The sequence below is a fragment of the Oncorhynchus clarkii genome, chromosome 4 (genome assembly GCF_045791955.1).
Source record: "Oncorhynchus clarkii lewisi isolate Uvic-CL-2024 chromosome 4, UVic_Ocla_1.0, whole genome shotgun sequence".
NCBI classification, from domain to species: domain Eukaryota; kingdom Metazoa; phylum Chordata; class Actinopteri; order Salmoniformes; family Salmonidae; genus Oncorhynchus; species Oncorhynchus clarkii.
Window position 1 is genome coordinate 69,286,923 of NC_092150.1, and position 6,594 is coordinate 69,293,516.

Genomic DNA, 6,594 nt, shown 5'->3' on the forward strand with positions numbered 1-6,594 from the left:
CAAAACAACAGAAATCCCATAATTAAAATTCCTCAAACATACAAGTATTTTACACCATTTTAAAGATAAACTTCTTGAAAATCCAGCCACAATGTCCGATTTCAAATAGGCTTTACAGCGAAAGCACACCAAACGATTATGTTAGGTCAGCACCTAGTCACAGAAAACCATACAGCCATTTTCCAGCCAAGGAGAGGGCTCACAAAGTCAGAAATAGCAATTAAATGAATCACTAACCTTTGATGATCTTCAGCAGATGGCACTCACAGGACTTCATGTTACACAATAAATGTGTGTTTTGTTTGATAAAGTTAATCTTTATGTCCAAAAACCTCATTTGAAATTGGTGTTTTATGTTCAGAAATGCATTGTCTCAAACAAACATCAGGTGAAAGTGCAGAGAGCCACATCAAATAACAGAAATACTCATCATAAACATTGATAAAAGGTACAAGTGTTAAACATACGAATACAGATAAACTTCTCCTTAATGCAAACGCTGTGTCAGATTTCAAAAAGGCTTTACAGCGAAAGCACACTTTGCGATTATGGTAGGTCAGCTCTTAGCCACAGAAACCCATACAGCCATTTTCCAACCAAAGAGAGTGTCACAAAAGTCATATATAGCATTAAAAGTAATCACTTACCTTTGATGATCTTCATCTGGTGGCACTCCCAGGTCTCCATGTTAGACAACAAATGTTTGTTTTGTTCGATAAAGTTCATCTTTATGTCCAAATACCTCCATTTTGTTGGTGCGTTTAGTTCAGAAAGGCATAATGCGCGCTCTCAAAACCAAGACGAAAAGTCAAAAAAGTACAATAAAAGTTCATAGAAACATGTCAAACGATGTGAAAATCAATCCACAGGTTGTTTTTGTCATAAATAATAAATTATATTATATTATATTTCAACCAGACAAAAGCTTTGTCAATGGAAATGGTAAACAAGAAATGCGTGCTCCCGATCACGTGCTTGGTTCATGGATGGAAATTTCCACTGTCCTCTCATTGAAAGCGGTGTATCTCCCTCATTTTTCAGAGTAGAATCCTGAAACAATGCCTAAATACTGGTCACATGTTGAGGAAGCCATAGAGATCGTGAACTGGGTCCTAAGTCTTTGTATGGTGGATAGGCTTTCAATGGAAAAACAGCCTTTCAAAATAATAGTGCTTCCTGGTTAGATTTTCCTCTGGTTTTTGCCGGTCATATCAGTTCTGTTATACTCGCAGACATTATTTTAACAGTTTTGGAAACTTTAGTGTGTTGTCTATCCAGATCTACTAATTATATGCATATCCTAGCTTATGGGCCTGAGTAGCAGGCAGTATCATTTGGGCACGCTTTTCATCCAAAATTCCGAATGCTGCCCCCTACCCTTGTGAAGTTAAAGAACACCCTCTGTGTTCTGTTAGACAGGTAACTCTTTATCCACAATATAGCAGGGGGTGTAAAACCATAATGCATACGTCTTTCCATCAGCAGACTATGATCGATAATGTCTAAAGCCGCATCGAAGTCTAACAAAACAGCTCCCAAAATCTTTTTATCATCAATTTCTCTGTCAATCATCAGTCATTTGTGTAAGTGCTGTGCTTGTTGAATGTCCTCCCCTACAAGCTTGCTGAATGTCTTTTGTCAATTTGTTTACAGTAAAATAGCATTGTATCAAACACAATTTGAGCCAGTAAAGGGGGCTTTACTATTCTTGGGTAGCGTAATTACTCTTGCTTCCCTCCAGGCCTGGGGGCATGTGTGTATGTATGTGTGTGTCCGCGTGTGTGCACATGTGTGCGTTTTGAATGTGAGTTTGTATATATGCATGTGTACACTCATACAAGCACCTATCATCAGCCTCAGGCAAACAGGCATTGGATGAAACAACCTCCTCAGTGTTCCTTTACTCCCACATTGATCACCATGTATGATAAAATAAGAGGGAGCATCACTAGTGGGTAATGTTTTATTACTTTTTCTCTTTCTTTCCTTTCTTTCTTTCTCTCTCACCTTCTCTCTTTCTGTGTTTCTGGCTGTGTGTCTATCTGTGCGCATGTGTTTGTTTGTGTTTTTGTTTTTGTATACCTCTATTTACTCTTACCTCTTGGCTTGCCTAATACATGAATCCAGTTGAGTGGCTTTGTAGGGTGAGTTCTTACCTCTGAGCTTGCCTGATACATGAATCCAGTTGAGTGGCTTTGTGGGGTGAGCCACCGACTGATCGCAGGCAGAATCTGTTAAGTGGATCACCATTCAGTGATAAGAGATTACTGTATGTAAGACTCAGCCTGTTGCTGAGGATGGTGCTGAGTTCTAAAGTAAGAAAAGGAAGTTGCATGCCTTGTAAAGACACTAGTGGAGTATCTTCGAAGTATGGTGTAAGCATGTAGGCATAGAAATGTGTTGATGATGGTCTTATATTTTATATCAAGTTAATGTGCTCCAATTCTAACACCCCCTTTTCAGCTTTTATGTATTGTTGCTCCTCTTTGAGAAACATTCCTCGGTCATAACTATACAGTTGAAAACAAGTGACTCTGAAATAAATGTGTTATCTGCTCGTGTGCCAGGAGTGGCAAGTTGCCCAGAGTCACACTGTGTGTGTGTGTGTGTGTGTGTGTGTGTGTGTGTGTGTGTGTGTGTGTGTGTCAGTCAGGGAGAGGTCAGAGCGTCACATTAGGGATATGTTACTGACAGATGATCAGATCCAGGTTTACTGCCAGGGTATCTTTGAGTTAGACAACTAGAGAGGCTTGCATCACTGAGTTACTAAACTTCCGTTACTAAGGGCTTTAAATTAAGGAAGTCGACGAGCGTGTGTATGCGTGTTTATGTCATAATAATTTAGGGGGGGTTAGGGGAGTGCTGTGGCACCTGTTGTACAGTAGGACACAGACACTTAGTGACACACATGCATGCACATACACGCCACACAAAATAAACACACAACCTAGAGGTATGTATGTCCTTTAGGATCATGTATCATCAGAGTAGGACAAAAGCCTTCAGAACCCACTGCCCTCTTACACACACACACACACACACACACACACACACACACACACACACACACACACACACAGACACAGACACAGACACAGACACACACAGACACACAGACTTGAAGTTTTTAACAATCCCTGACATTTAATCCAAGTAAAAATTCCCTGTCTTAGGTCAGTTAGGATCACCACTTTATTTTAAGAATGTGAAATATCAGAATAATAGTAGAGAGAATGATTTATTTCAGCTTTTATTTCTTTCATCACATTCCCAGTGGGTCAGAAGTTTACATACACACAATTATTATTTGGTAGTTTTGCCTTTAAATTGTTTAACTTGGGTCAAACGTTTCGGGTAGCCTTCCACAAGCTTCCCACAATAAGTTGGGTAAATTTTGGCCCATTCCTCCTGACAGAGCTGGTGTAACGGAGTTTGAGGTTTGTAGGCCTCCTTGCTCGCACACGCTTTTTCAGTTCAGTTTTCAGTTCTGCCCACAAATGTTCTATTGGATTGAGGTCAGGGCTTTGTGATGGCCACTCCAATACCTTGACTTTGTTGTCCTTAAGCCATTTTGCCACAACTTTGGAAGTATGCTTGGGGTCATTGTCCATTTGGAAGACCCATTTGCGAGCAAGCTTCTTGACGGATGTCTTGATGTTGCTTCAATATTTCCACATCCTTTTCCTGCCTCATGATGCCATCTATTTTGTGAAGTGCACCAGTCCCTCAGCAAAGCACCCTCACAACATGATGCTGCCACCCCAATGCTTCACGGTTGGGATGGTGTTCTTCGGCTTGCAAGCATCCCCGTTGTTCTTCCAAACGATGGTCATAATGGCCAATCAGTTCTATCTTTGTTTCATCAGACCAGATTACATTTCTCCAAAAGTATGATCTTTGTCCCCATGTGCAGTTGCAAACTGTCTGGCTTTTTTATGGTGGTTCCGGAGCAGTGGATTCTTCCTTGCTGAGCGGCCTTTCAGGTTATGTCGATATAGGACTCGTTTTACTGTGGATATAGATAATTTTGTACACATTTCCTCCAGCATCTTCACAAGGTCCTTTGCTGTTGTTCTGGGATTGATTTGCACTTTTTGCACCTAAGTACGTTCATCTCTAGGAGACAGAACGTGTGTCCTTCCTGAGTATACTGCGTGGTCCCATGGTGTTTATACTTGCGTACTATTGTTTGTACAGATCAACATGGTACCTTCAGGTGTTTGGAAATTGCTCCCAAGGATGAACCAGACTTGTGGAGGTCTACAATTATTTGCTGAGGTCTTGGTTGATTTCTTTTGATTTTCCCATGATGTCAAGCAAAGAGGCACTGAGTTTGAAGGTAGGTCTTGAAATACATCCACAGGTACACCGCCAATTGACTCAAATGATGTCAATTAGCCTGTAAAAAGCTTCTAAAGCCATAACATCATTTTCTGGAATTTTCCAAGCTGTTTAAAGGCACAGTCAACATAGGGTATGTAAACTTCTCACCCACTGGAATTGTGATACAGTGAATTATAAGTGAAATAATGTGTCTGTAAACAATTGTTGGAAAAATTACTTGTGTCATGCACAAAGTAGATGTCCTAACCGACTTGCCAATACTATAGTTTGTTAACAACCTATGTGTATGTAAACTTCCGACTTCAACTGTAAATACACCCACACTCACACAGCAACTATATTCAAATGCAACAACTACTTTAAATTGTCAGCCTCCCTGGCTGCAATTTATTAGTGGAGAATGTTTTTATTGGGACAACGAGAGCTATTCTTACTAGAAAAGTCAGATTTCAATGAATATGCTCTGATTTAGAAAGGTGACTGATTTCACTGTCAACCTGTGCCCCTTGCCAGGGCTGTTTCTTGCGTTTTGGGAGCCCTTAGCAAGATGTGGTTGGTGGCCCCAGCATCACCCAACTCGCGGTCAAAACATTTTAGTGGCGTCCCTCTTTGGCGGAGGAAAGTAAAGAATGTGCAGCTTGTCCTTCAATTCTACACATTTTTCCATGGAGTTAGGGTGACCAAATGTCCCGGATTGTGTTGGACAGTCCTGCATTTTGGCATTTTGTTCTGCAACCAAACAATCATGTCCTAGATTTTATCATCAAGTTCAAACTCCACTAATTTCGGGAAAAAAAAGGTTGATTTGTCCCATATTTCAGTCAGACATTCCAACCTGTCTCTTGCAGTCACGTTGTGCTTCTGAAAATATATACATCACAAGGATGTTGTATTGGTGATGTTAAACACTTCTCAAATCCTTGTTGTGACCTGATATTTTGATATTGCGGACTAAATTCCAGCTCAACTTGGAGAGGACAGTTTGGCGTAACCACTTCTTAAAAGCTGCTTCTGATGAAGAGCTACAAAAGTAAATAGTCATATTAGCCTGAAAATATATAAGGTGATTTTGTCACTTTGTGAGGTGCTCCATCCTCATTAGTTGCTTATTCAACTTATTTGCTGCAACTTCACTCAATCCTGTTTAATACTGGATTGTTTTACAACCAGAAAATGTTTCCTTGGCCAAATATTCCCAGATTTTCATAAAACAGCCACACATGTGGTCTTTCGTGTATTTCAAGTACATAACTCAGTGCCTCTTTGCTTGACATCATGGGAAAATCAAAAGAAATCAGCCAAGACCTCAGAAAATAATTGTAGACCTCCACAAGTCTGGGTGACTACATTTTGCATGACGCAGAAGAGTAGGCTATAGTTGATTCAATTAGCTTGTTTGGTGAAGTGGGAGCAGGGTGCTGCCAGAGGACAACGAGTCCGCCATTTTTCGCTCCCCACAATGGTGCTCTTTTAAAGTTAGATCAAAGCTGAATCTATTTTATTTTACCTTTATTTAACTAGGCAAGTCAGTTAAGAACAAATTCTTATTTTCAATGACGGCCTAGGAACAGTGTCGTTCTGCAGAACGACAGATTTGTACCTTGTCAACTCTGGGATTTGAATTTGCAACCTAGTCCAACACTCTAACCACTAGGCTACCCTGCCGCCCCAATGTCTTGGAAGATCACATGATTATTGGTATTCTACATAACTAGCTGAATAGTCCAAAAATAATTATCATGTGGCCAAAACTCAACAGCACGCTCCACAACCCAGAATTTGCTTGGATTTAAACAAAATACAGGAAGGCTAATAGTTTGAACACCATCTGCTCTAATTTGCTAACAAAAAAGTAATTGAAGAAATTCTAAATGCATATTCCCATGAAACTGATTGAGATCAAATGATTGGCATTTGATGCTGGCAACATTTTGAATGTCCAGCAAAATCATCCTGTTGTCCGGCATTTGGGTATTTTAAATGTAGTTACCCTACATGGGATGTAGATAAAATGTTGCAGTTTTAAAGCTAATTTCCTGCAATTTTACACATTTTGCCAGGACTTATGCCATATTGATATGATATCTGAGTGCGAGTGAATAACAAAATAGTTGAATAGACTAACTTACCTAGCAATCTATATAATGTTAGCTGACATGGGCTAATTAAGTTACTTTCAGTGACTGACATAACAAGATTGAAACTGCTGATGCACTACCAAGGGGCACTGCCCCTTGCCCCACAACCACA